This window comes from Corvus brachyrhynchos, unplaced genomic scaffold (assembly GCF_000691975.1).
Source record: "Corvus brachyrhynchos isolate BGI_N302 unplaced genomic scaffold, ASM69197v1 scaffold101, whole genome shotgun sequence".
In the NCBI taxonomy this organism is placed as follows: Eukaryota; Metazoa; Chordata; class Aves; order Passeriformes; family Corvidae; genus Corvus; species Corvus brachyrhynchos.
In genome coordinates this window covers 15,103,923-15,117,784 of record NW_008237239.1, presented here as the reverse complement: position 1 = coordinate 15,117,784, position 13,862 = coordinate 15,103,923, and the positions used below count along the sequence as shown (strand labels likewise).

The 13,862-nt window shown below is 36.9% G+C and overlaps 1 protein-coding gene across 1 annotated transcript in view; it reads left to right on the top strand.

Annotated features, from left to right (window-relative positions):
• Positions 1-13,862, top strand: part of USH2A (usherin) — a 388,071-nt gene that overhangs the window by 174,758 nt on the left and 199,451 nt on the right. The window lies entirely within an intron of this gene.

The following is a 13,862-nucleotide window of genomic DNA, read 5'->3' as shown; positions in this document are numbered from 1 at the left end:
AGAACTCACGCTAACCCTGCTGGAATTGCTGAGCTCTCAGGTTACTTGAGTACCACTTTCTAAAAATTAAAATGCAACACAAATTATGAAATGAGAGTGATTGAGACCTTCCAATCTTCTGTATGTACCAAAGTGAACTGGAGCAAAATAGCTTCTTCAGAGCTGATAGCTGTAGAAAAGGGAGAGTATTTTTTCTATCCTTTCCCTTTTGGCACATAAGAATTATTTTGGCTATGTGCTCTGTTTTCTAAACAAAGAGAAGAAAAGCATTGATTTAATGGCTTGTCTAAATTCCATGATAAGAAATAAAGCTCTTAAAAAATGTAAAACTCCCAGATTATTTTGTCCTGTGATATTACTTCAAAATATTTGTCAGAATTAGACATATGTAAGCTTTTTGTTCTGTGTTTTCTCCTTCAATATATGTAGGTTGGTAAGCAGATTTAAAGATGCTGAGATTTCTTCAGAAGACAGTGTCTTCCAAGAAGGACACATTTAAATCAAGAGTTCGTTGAGTTCAATTTGTAAAATGTGAATTTACAGCCTTACAGCCTTTTTTTCTTCGTTTTTTATTCATCAGCAGAGCTTACTTCTTAACGTCCACATATAATTGCCTTGTAGGTGCTCTGCACTGGCATGTGGATTTGTAGGTCTTCTCCAAGATATCCTCTTTGCAGTTAGATAGCAAATTCTTACTTTGCTACTTTCTGAGATCAGGTTGTTGTAATGTTGTGTGTGTGAACCTCTCTTGAGTAAAGTGGCCAAATGTTGTCTGCTTTGCTCTTGGATTTTTCTGAAGGGCTAATCTGTTTCTCTGCATTTTTCTTTTGTCAGTGACAGCTTCACATCAAGTGTCATAGTTTGTCTTTGTGAGCTGTTGTCTCATGGTGACCACTGCTTGTTATTAAACATTGTGAGAACTCTGAAGATTTGGAAGAACTAGGATATGCTTTCTTGGCCATGTTGTGCTTGTAGCCTGAAGTACTTTCTGTGGGATCTTATTTTCAGCAGTATGCCTGGCAACTGGGGTTTGCCTGAAGCTGGTATGGCAAAATGGTGGGTTCTGTTCAGATTTTAATTTTTCTGATAAAACAGACACATAAGCTTATTGTTTAAAACAAGATTTCATCAAGTCACACTTTCATTAAGTGCTTTAGAAAACATCAGAAACTGTGCAAGATTTTATATTGAAATTATAAATAATATATTTATAGATCAAGAAAAACATCTCCACTTTTCTAGATGATTTTATTTGATTTTTCCAGGATCATTCTTAGATGCTTGATAAATGATTTATGCTTAGTTTCAAGTAATGCTGGACTCAGGTAAATAAAGATATGATGCTTCTTGCACAGGTGGACTAAGGCCTAACCTGCTGCTTCTGTTTGAATCTCTAGGTATCTGTTTATAAGGACACACCTCAATTACCCATAACTTAATAGGCTTGGATAGAATGGGGCAGCCTTCTTAATATTTCCAGCTGCATAATGAAACTTCTCTCTGAGCTTTTCCTTATGCCCTGGAAAAGATACTCATAGTTCTCCTTATTAATTTAGGAACAGTTGGTCTCCTGAACTGCTAATATTTAGTTAGAAATAGATATTTTATTCCACACTTCTGCATTACAAAGTGTGCTGGTTTATCAGCTGTGATAATTTGACAGAGCAGTACATGTGTTCCTCTTTGGCTAGTGCTAGGCACAGACCCTTCTCTCTATACCTGGTATGTCCCAACATTCCTTTAACAATAGTGGAATGTTAATGACAATGTACAGGCAGGTGATGCCACAGCAGAACTTCTAGATGATTCCCAACTGGGTTTCCCCTTTCCCTTGGTTTTGCTAAATGCATGGCCATGAGGGTATTGAGTCATTTACCATTAATGAAATATTTTCAGCATTTTATTTACTGAATAAAACAGAAAGCTGTAATGAGAAAAAATTATGGAAAGGGGAATCTTTGATTTTTGTATATGTTTAGGACTTATAATTACAATAAGTCTGGGAAACTTCCTTATAACTTGCATTTCTAAAATACTTCGCCAGTTAATATAAGTTCAGACTTTTCTGAGTATTTTCCATCTTTCACAAGTCTTTTCTTGTGTGTGAAGAATACAAGACTCTGTGTTATCAGGCCATAAAATAGTTGGATGTAAGTTTGATTTTAAACATATTTGGTGGTTTGTATGATTGGAGTATTAATGTATTTTCAAAATCTGTTTCTCTATCCTCTTAATTTTAGTGGAAACATATGAAATATGGGATTTTGTCCCAAAAAGCATGGGAGGCATTCCAGGATACTTCCTCTTCTGGTATCACTGCCAGAAATCTAACTTAAATTTCTGATTGCTTAAATTGTTTACATAAAGTTTAATAGCCTTTTTAAGTCAGTACTGAACTCCATCATGCTTTTCACTGGTCTTCCATGGAAAATGTCTTTTTACAACAATTTATTTCTGATTGAAGGATTTTACATAAATTGTAGTTGGACTCTGAAAGCTGCTGGGGATTTCTCCCTTTTTTTCTTTCTTTAATTTCCATGGTTTTTGTTGTATAAATAGAGTGACACATTAAAGTGATGTGTTACCAGGAAATTAAGTAGTGGGAAAAAATATTTCAGCAAACATAAAGCTAAACACATAAGAAGAACATCAGATTAGTCTGCCTTAAGTAAGGCTTAGGCTTGGGGTCTTAAGATGAATAGGAAGGTGGATGGTAAAAGTTGTAACTTCTGTGTTGCCTGCTTTGGACATACCAGGTTCCTTGATTTCAGAGGTACATTTAAGTCACGTTTACACTCTGCATATCTTGATTTCTTTTTTTTGCATGTCTGGGTATGTTTATGGCTACATAAGGTTGCTCAGAGGTGACCACAGGATCTGGTGTATTAGGAGATTCTGGGTCCTCATTGCTCACCTACCCAGGATCATTGGCTAGACAGGGGGAGTTCACACAGAGGATGCATAAGCAACATTTTCAGTCTATTCTAGGAGAAATTCTGAGAATTAAGGAAATTATCAATAATGGAAAGTAACCCATGTTGATGCAGTATGTCAATAGCTTCCTTTTGAAAGCTGAATTTCATATTAACTTCAACTTTGGACCTATTTATGATCACTTAATTTCAATAGTGTTAGTAATTTTTATTCTGATCAGGAAACAAAAATTGAATCCAATTGACAACAATTTTTAAATATTCTGAGCTGGAATGCTAGCCTTTTCATCAGCTCAAGAATAAGTTAGATTGAACATTTTGACTAATGTGTTTTGAATGTTTTGAGGTATGACTCTTGGGATTTAATATCAACATTGCAGGTCACATAACAATTTTTAAGCTGTTAAATTCTACTGGGAATTAAAATACATGCACAATTTAAATCTTTCTCCTATGTTTACAGGCAGAGAAAAAGAGCAGAGAAAACTTGTCAAGTAAAACTAAAAATCAAGTGAGATACACTGAATAGATAAGAAGATTAATAAATAAGAAATGTTACCATAAAAAAGAGGTACAAGTCTTGGCTTAAATATGAAAAGAAGTTGTGTGGCAGAGATCGAGGCAAAATAAACAAATGGTAATTAGAGCTAGAAAATAATTTCAAATATTTGCATGCAGGACAAAGGAATATCCAGGTAGATAAATAAACTAAGTTCAAAAGAGCTGAGAGAAATTAGAAGGTAACTTGTTCACCAAAGAGCCTGTCCCTGGTGATGCTGCTTTGGGAGGTACATGAATCATCACTGTAGTGCTGCAGCCAGAGAACCAAAAATTAGTAAAGCAGCTAGACTGAAATAGAGCCTTGTTTCTACACCTTATCACCAGGTAACAGAGTTTTTGGAGGTAGGACTGTTGTGGGGAAAAGCCACAGTTTTGGAAAAATCTGTGGCCTTCATGTGGTGGTCACAACAGGTATTTTCAGACTTCAGCAGAAAAGCTGAGGATGTGAATGGACATAGAGATTAGTCTATTCCTCCAGGAGGTCCAGCTAGAGGAGCAGTATGTCATGTTAACTGTGAATCATAGAATGGCCTGAGTGGGAACAGACCTTAAAGATCATCTGGTTTCAACCCCTCTGCCATGGACAGAGACACCTTCCACTAGACCAGGATGCTGAAAGCCCCATCCAACCTGGCCCTGTATACTCCCAGGGATGGGGCATCCACAGCTTCTCTGGGAAACCTGTTCCAGTGCCTCACCACTCTCACAGTAAAGAACTTCTTCCTAAAAATTTAATCTAAGCTGACTCTCCTTCAGTTTGAATCCATTCCCCCTTGTCACTACTTGCTCTCTTTCTTGTACGTTCCCTTCAGGTACCGGAAGGCTGCAATTAGGTCACCTCGAAACCTTCTCTTTTCAGACTGAACAATCTCAATTCTCTCAGCCTTTCCTTATGGAAGAGGCGCTCCATCCAATTAATCAACTTGGTGGCCCTGCTTTGGACCTTCTCCAACAGGCGTATGTCCTCTCTGTGCTGGGGAAGCATAGGGAAGTTTCAGTTGCAAGTCCTGCAGTCTCTTAGTTGTGTCCCTGAGTTTCACAAGAAAATTCATAAAGACGATACCAATAATGTAACATAATGCAGGCACATACCCAGCAATGACTACTAACATAGTGTCAGTTGCTCTTCTTCAAGAAAGAAGTGGTCATTACAAAACCTAAACAACCTATCTTGAAAAAAAAAATACTAAAATAGTGAAACAGTGGGACTGAACAATATACTGCATTCTACATAGACAAGACTGGAGCAGGGAGAGGAGTGGGGTGAAATACAAAAGCCTCTTAAGGGTTTGCCACTTGTGAATTATGCATCTCACTCTCACTAGTAGGCGTAAATGCATAATTCTAATCTGTTCTTATTACTTATTTATAGCACGCAGTAGAATGTAAATTCTATGCCTCCTTTGTAGAGGCTTAACATGCTGGTTAAGGTATGCAGATATTTCAAGGAGCCTACATAGACAACTTTCTGGGCATAACACTCTGTTGCCAATTAAAGAGCATAAACTTCAAACAATAAATTTAGCTAGCTCTCCCCTCCCATTTACCGGAGGAACACAGACACGATGTAAGAAATAAGGTATAGGATCAACAGATAATAAGAAGAGCATTCATCTTGAAATAAACTACTCTGCATTATTATTATTTATGATAGTTACTGTTGTTAATAAAGTACACGTGGGACAGAGGAAAAGCCTGCAACAACCACTGAATTTATGAGACTAGGGACAGATGCAGGATCTCCCTTTTATATCGCTGGCACTGATCGATTTGTATTTTTCCCTGATGATGGTTTATGCCATTATAACTGTTTTGTGGCTCCTTACTATTGACTTATGGTTGCAAAGCACTTCACAAATGAGAACAAGCCTCTGGACATTATATCCTAATCTTCACATCCTATAGATATGCCATAATACAGAGCAGCTGACTGCACCACCTGTGATCTGTGCACCCACAAACATGATTTATTCTGGTAATCCCAGTTTAATGCATCACATCAGATTGTGGCAGTTACGTTATCTGATGACATTACTGACACTACATGCCATAACTGGGTAGTGCAACATGTCAAGTTGAAAAAAACTTTGGGCTTTCATTTTTTTGCCTTTGTTTCTGTGTGTGTGTGTTTTGAAAGTAAATATGAAATGAAACAAAACAAAAACCCAAAACAAATAAGGAATCCAAATAATTTTGCCCAACCATGTGTTGACCATATTAATGACTCTACAGCTTGGGCTGCTTGTTCTAGTAAGGAGAGAGAAGGACAGATAGAAATACAGTATGTTTTACTATGCTGCTTATTTTGTGGTCAGCGGAAAACTAGCTCAGCTTTTGTAGTCTTGCAACAGATTTAACTTGCTATAAATTGTCTTGTTTAGGAGCAGTGCTCAGAAGCTGAGTCCTCCCACTATCCCTGTTCCAGCACTACAGTAATGCTTTGGCAAACTCCTTTATCCTCTGACTATAATTCAGGAATACAGAGCTGTTCTGGTCCTAGGAAGGTGGTAGTATCTCTTCTACAGAAACTCTTAAATCTCATGATGGCTTGCCTGGATGGTGAGAGTTGTTCTCTAATCATCTCACATGCCTGGGACTACACAAAATGGTGAAAAAAGTTACTCACCATGGATGTAAAATGCATAGATTGCTAAATAAAACTCGCAACCTATAAATCACTTATTGAATCAACTTGTAGTTGACGGCAGTTCAAAGAGCCCTTCTTGTAGTTTTCTTGTTTAGGTTCCAATTTCTAGTGTTGAGTGTTCTCTCTGAAGCTTCTGCTTGTTTGGTGAATTTGCTTTTGTTTATTAAGACAATTGTTTTGGCATTAAAATGGTATTTTGTAATTTGGTATGCATACTAAATCCGAGTAAGAAAAATCTACAAGTAAAGTTGTCTAATTTTTATCAAAATTAATTAATTAATTTTGGAAATTAATTTCTTTGATCCCATCCCTCTTTTCCTTTGCTTGGCGGAAAAACTTATATAAAAATAAATACAGTGTTAACGAGTTCTAAGTTGTCTCAGATACAAAGAGAGAAGTATAGAAATCTTGCAGGATTTGCAAATTATGGTGATGCTTACATAAATAATTTTAAAAACATTTTATTGATACTTAATGTTTCTCCCCCCAAGTTTGATTTATGAAAATAAACTTGAATCTTCTTGTCAGCAGTAGTAGATGTTTCATGATTTTAGGTGGGGTGGGTTTCTCTGAAAATTCCACTTTCTGAATTTATTGCATGTCCTTTCTCCCTCCCTTCCTCCCCCCTCCCCCTCTATTATTGAATGGGAATTCATGGGAATAGAGCATCCTTATTGCTTTTCTGTGTAGCACTTACTGTCTTATACCCCTGTATGGTGTGTCTCCTTTGTTTCCTTCTCTGAGGTTGTTTTTGCAGCCTCTCTTCCTAACAAAGTGTTTGTAAGTCTGTGCTCTCTCACTGCTGTTTTCCAGACAGACTTTATTTCTGCACTCTGTAGTCTATGCTGCTCCAGATGAGACTGCACTGTTGATTTATATAAAACAGATAGTAATAGTTGCTGTTGCTTACCATATATTCATATATAACCACATCTTACTTGCCACAGCAGCACGTTCATATAGTGTTCTTCAGTGGGTTGTGAAAGTGGCAGCCTGGCACTTTTCTTGTTCTCTACAATTACCTCAGCACCAAATGTTAGGTAGGTCTGAATTTTGTTTCTCCTACTGCAGCAAGATTGGAATTACTTGGGAATACGGGATGTACTTCTGCTCGTGAGCCTAAGGGTTCTTGGTCATGCTAATGTGAATCCAGAGTAGTTCCATTTTTATAGAAGCAGGTATCTGAGATTCAAATTTGCAATGTATTTGCCTAGTGTAAATATATTTTCCAGTTGTGAATATAAAGCTGAAGCAATACAGAAGTAAAATGGTCAAACCACTCTTTCTTCCTTTTTCCCATTTTGGGCTCAGCATTGACTGAGACATTATGGTTCTTATGATGTATACTAACATAACTCTATTTAAGCTGAAATAAGAAATACAGTTGCATATATAAGAAATACAGACTGGATTGGAAGCATTCATGAATGGAAATTTTCATTTAAATCTTAAAATCTTCATTCCATATGATGTATAAAGAAATGACAAAGAGGGACATAAAACTAAGCTAGCGTTATTGACCACAATTACTTCTCTTCATGTGCCTGGTAAAAATTAATGTGCTTTGTCTTCTTTCTGTTTTCTCCCCCTCTGACCTTCAAACTCACTTTATTTGTCCAGCTTCTACAATTGAAGTAAACTAGGGAGGCAGTGAATGGTTTTAATTCTAGTTAGCAAAGATGTAACCTGGAAGTTTGTTAGGTTCATTTGATACTGAATGTTTGCACTGACTGACTGGCTCTGTCATTTTGGCAGCAGGAGAAGCTTTTGAAAAACCTCCCAAAATGCCTCCATATTTTTCTGATGGTGACTAATGCTGATGGGTCAGAGGAAAACATATCAGGAATGTTATGGGAAGGAGGGTTCCAAGGAGCACCATGATTCTTCTGTGGTCAGTGACATGACATGTCTTTAGAGTCACACAAGCAATGAGGTGCATTAGTTGGTGCTAAAGTCTGAAGAGAAGTTTAAGTGTTCTCTGATGTGTCCCTTCTGCTTTTTCTAAACCATGTGGTGTGGAGCACTCCTCGTGATTTGAGTTCTCTTCAGCTGAGCACCTTTGGGATTTCAAGCTAGTGTGTCCTAACTGGAGAGTAAGAACAGCCTGGAAAATGTTCCCATAGCAGCTATCTCAGGGTTGTGGCTTTAAAATAAAAGACTGGAATCCTTGCTTTCCAGCTTTTACGATGAGATAGGAATAATAGGCATAGGAATAATGTGTAAATAAAAAATGTGTACCTATCTAAGGAAGGTTAAAACTAAAATAGTTTTACTAAAATAAAAAGGAACAATGAAACACAATCAGGAATGGTTTATGTGGCCCTGTGAACTGGTCAGGATGAAACCTGACTTTTGGCTTAAAGAAGTACAAGACTTTGGGACAATAAATGGCAGAAAGTTTTTCCGTGCAACAATTAAGGGTGTAAGAGCATAACCAAGGGACACTGTTACTAAATGTGAAGGCAAACAAACTTGATAATCTTTGCTGTTAAAACATAATTATCTTTAAAAGCCTTAATGTACTTCAGAGCTGTCCCTTTTCCAACAGTGGAACCATTTTCAGGCATGTAAAGTCTTTACTAATTTCTTGAAATCATTTCAAACTGAAATGATGAAAGATCATTTTGTTTCACAGTTGTGCCAAAGGGTTTTTCTTCTTGAATATAACTCTTGCACAGTCCAATACATAACTGTTATGTTTTCATGCTTCCATATGTCTAATGTTTTTGTGCTATGCTTTTTATTTCCTAAGATGGGACCTGGAAGTTCCCTGAATTCTTCTGAAGTGTAGAGGTCTCAAAAGGAATGAGGATTTCATAGAGTCATAGAATGGCCTGGGTTGGAAGGGACCTGCTGCGGGCAGGGTCACCTCTCACTAGACCAGGTTGCTCAGAGCTCTGTCCAGCCTAGCCTTGAGCACTTCAGGGTTGGGGTATCCACAGCTTCTCTGGGCAATGTGTTCAAGCGTCTTGCCACCCTCACAGTAAAGAATTTTTTCCTTTACAAGTAATTTGGAAAACCAGAGATGTTTACTGCTGAACAAATAGTTTTCTAAAAAACATCAGCATTTGCTGGCCAGCTGGAAGCCAAGTTATTTTGTCCATGTGCCATTATGTCAAAGTCTTTGCTGTTGTTCTTAGAGCAGAACAACAGCTTATGGTGCTTTCTGAAAACAGTTATTTGTGACCCTGGGTTTATTTGTTTCTCTTTGTTACTTGTGATTGTTTTCAATGGCTTCACAAAAGTCTTTAAATTTTGTCACATCACAGAATCACATAAGCATTCTTAGTTGTTAATTAATATTGTAGAATTTGCTAGTATCTTGGAAGACAGCTGTTTTCTTCAATTAAAGGGCCAGTTGCACACGTGAAAGGCCATCCATTGCTAATTTATGCAATTAGGTACATGAGCACTTTCTTCCTGTTGATTGAGTTGCCTGAAGTACCTAAGGGGTGTCATTTGTGATACCTTGTTTTTTTCTGAAATATTTTCAAGGAAGTGATGGGTATGGTGTGGGGTTTGCAAATCTATGAAATGATGCAGCATTAGTGTAACACCCTTCCAGACAAAGTTGTACATTAGTGATGGCTCTTTGAGAGTCAATATAATTATGTGATTGGTGCTTTATAAATAAAGCAAGCATGATATACTGTACTAAAAGTTAAATATGACTTGTTGCTTGCTTTCAGGAAATGGTGGAAGGCAGAGAACTGCTAATGGTGTCTGATGGAGGAAGCCTGATAATGTGGACCTTGTCACTTAGCATATGAATTAGATGTTTGGGATTTTTTTTGGTGCATAGAAATCAGAAGGGGCCATGGTTGTATTTGGTGATGCAGATTTACGGTCACAAGGAGTTTATCTTCTAATTAAATATTAAGTTACTATGAGTTAATAGATTGTGAGAAAGAAGATGAGAGAACAGAGTAAGGATGTGAGTAATGACCTGAAGCGTTTGTACAGTGTACCTACATAAACTACGTGTTGGTTGGAATTCTTTGGAAGTTTTTTAATTTTCTTATTCTCTCAGCAGGTTTTTGTTGTTGTGCTGCTAACAGTCCCTTGCTACAGTGTTGCTGTATCATTTTCCTTTGACTATAGCAATGGGATAACTATTGTCTCAATTATTTTCCTGAGAGAAACTGTGTGGGATTCCTTGCCCAAGTCATGTGAGTGTTCACCAGGACAGGACGTTGCCATTTCTGGTCATTACAGTAGCTGCCTGAAACCAGGGAGAGTGGAAATAGGGTGGAAGAGGGGAACAAAGAGGGTGTGTGGCTCTCTTGCAGTAAGTCTGAATATAAAATATGAGTGTTAAAGATAAATTAATATATTGTAGCTATTACTACTGTGGTGTTTTTGAACTGGGATGTATTCTGACAACTAAATGGTAAAGCTCATGTTTTGTTAAATCTCTGATTTTTGGTTGGGTTTGGGTTTTTTTTTTGGACTGTACTAATTATGTTTTTGTACTCTATTTTAGTAACATCTCTCAAATTCCATGCTAAGAGTGGCACTGTAGTGTTGCATATTATCTTTCAATAACTACCCATTAAATCTCATCAAAGCAAAGTGAGTGTTCTTATTGACCATGCAAACAGGGTCATTCTTTATTCTTTCTGTTTCATGCATTGATTGTGCTCTCAGGACTTATGCAGGTGGTTATTAGAAACTGATGGAATACCAACCACTATAGTTGGTTAGTGTGGGAAGTTCCACACACCCCACAAATGTCATAAGTAGTGGTATGCAAATATCAATTTTAATGATAGTCACTATAGTTCACAATTATCTTCCTGATGCATGAGATAGAAAATAATTTAGTTTGTTTGTGTTGCCTCTGAGGTCAAAGAGATAAAAAGGCAAGTTGATCCTTCCTCTCCCTCTGCTCCACCTTTTTCTTTGGGGAAAGTAAGTCATGGGTTTAAAACAGAGATGTGGGATTTTATTTTAGCTTTCTTCCTTTGCTCTGTTTTTGGCACGAAAAATGCAGAATTACTTTTCTGTCTACCTTCTACTTTAATAGGATGACTTGAAGAAATCTTGTACCCTCAAAAAAGGATCTTTTTCTTTGTTCTTTAGTGATTTCTGCTCTTCTGAGTCTAAAAATGAGAACAAGACCGAATCCTGAATTTAGGGGGTTTTTTTCATCAGTGAACTTCTATAATTTCTAGGTTTAGCTTTATATTGATAAGAAATAAGTAGTTTCCATGAGTAGTTATTGGAATATTGAAATAAGAAACATTTGATCTTTAAATTAACTTAGGGAATTGGAATTGTGGAACAGATTGGACTATAACCTGATCAAGCAAATTTATGAGAAAAAAAATTCAGGCTTTGTTGTAGGTTTAAAAGTAGTAATTGTGTCCTTACTGGGTTCATCTTGTAAATTGAGATCAGTGAAATTCTTCCAGCAACAACATGAAATCAATTGTAAAATAACATATAATTCACACCCTGTATTGTAAATTATAGTTTGTTTGACATTAATCACTGAGTTTTGCATGCATGGGGGTGCATTTTCTTGTAACATGTTTCCACATAATGCTTGTGGATCCGTTTCTAATGTGTTTGAGAGCGATCTGTTTTTCATGTCCACAATTGCCTACATTTGATCTTATGCAAATCATGCAATCAAGCAAATGGAAAGCAAGGCATTGTTGCTAGAGGACCTTGACAAACAGTGGCTTTGTAGTTTTAAGAACCTCCTCCCTCTTTCAAATTCATGTTTGTATCTGTAGCTGTTTGAATCCAGTGATCTGTTAGGAAACACTTTGAACTTGAAATAGGAAAATATCTGCCAAATTAGATTGTGATGAATAATTGTATTGATTATGATGTAATATAATTTTTAATGTTTAGTTTGTCAGTCTGCTTCTAACCTTTTAGAAATACTGCCTACCCTGTATTTTCTGGCTCATCCAAACCTTGAAGTCTATGGTGAGATTTTAATGATTGCAAAGCTCCTACCTTGAATGACATTGCTAAGCCTTGAATTTCTTTGTGTTCTTCTTCTGCTTACACAAACATAATTTTTCTTTTTAGCCCTTATCCCACCTAAATCTTTGAGATTCCATGGAAACTTTCTATTTAGTAGTCAAAATACTTTGGTGTTAGTAAATCAAGATGAGGAATAAAGATTTTCTTTGATTCTGATGACATGTTGCTTTTAAAATTTTTTTTATATTTCAACTATTTTTTGAACTCTCCTATCCTTCCCTCCCCTTTCAGTATGCTTATCAGCTGATCCCTAAGGATTTCTGTGCTCATATGTGCTGTGTTTCCATTCCTTGCTATTCCTGTTATTTTAAAACTTAACATGTTTCCCTGTCTTGTCTTTTTGCTTTTTCCAATCTTGGTACTGAGACACACAAGGTAACTTACAGTCAATTGTTTTTTTCAGGGAGGGAAATAAAACATTTTTCCATCTTCCATTCTCTTAGTCCTTGATAAAGTTCTTCCCTCTTCAAATTACACAAGGTATTTCCAGAAACTTATGCCTGCCAGTAGTCTCATCAGCTACAGTCTGCTTCAAATCAGGGTTTCAGTACAAGCTACCTTTTTAAGAAATAGTAGTTCCAGATGTGGAGTTTTCCTTAAAGGAGAGAAAAACACCCCTCTCTGACAAGGAAAAGAGTGATCCACTGTGAACAAATGGAAAAGGAGAAATCAACTTTTTCTTTTCTCTTCCCTTGGGTTATATTCACCCTTCTAAGTGAAGCCCTACCATATAGTTTCAACTTTGGGAGAAGAATGTACGTTCAGTATCTACCAGGTTATGAATTACACGGGTTCCATGAATTCTTTCATCTGTTCATTTTAGGATTGCTGAAAGTAAAATCCTTCTGGTCACTTGTTTGCCCACTCACAACATGGAACGTCTGATATTTGTGTCACAGACTTTCAGCTCTATCTGCACTTTTTCTGGCTTCTCTTATGGCAGCTGCAGGGAATAAGGGACCTGGGGAGGTGTACACTAATGAAGGCAATACAGCCAGGGCAGTATGTGGAGTTTCCCTGCATGCTGAGCCAGCTTGAGCACCTGCTCTGGAGTGTGCTTTCCCCCTCTCACTGACTTAAGCACTGCTTAACCCTGGTAGAATCAGTCCCATTATGTTGATTAAACATGTCACTGTTACAGGCATTCACTTGATGATTTTTTTTTTAGCTGCGGCATTTTTTTTAACTCACACTTTGCCATGTGCTCCATAGAACAATACCGCTGAGTGATGCAGTATTTTCAATAAAAACGCACAAGTTCATTCTCTCCTTATGCAGAGTGGAGCAAATCAGAAGAAATTCCGTTCCTGCAGGGACTGGAGGTGTTATATGAGGGGAAAACTAATGAGAGCGAGGTTGGGTGTACAACATCTCTGCGTTGGTGATGTCTTTGTCATCCAACAGCAATTTTTTAATTTGTGCTCACAAATAGTTTTGTACAAAATTATAGTTTGATACTATTGGGCTCTGAAAAAACTACTATTTCTTTTGTCTTATGAAAACACAGATCTTTTCTGGCATACTGAAAAGGTGTGTCTGTTGAACAAACATTTTACCTTATACTGTTGCCAAAACCTCAACTGTAAATTTCTTCTTAAAGGATTTGCTTGTTCAAGTCTATGATTTGTATTTTAATGAAGAAAGAAAAAGGAAAATATTAGAAAATTATGTCTGCATTACTTTCATGCTACAATTTTTCTATCAAACATTCCTTTATTAGT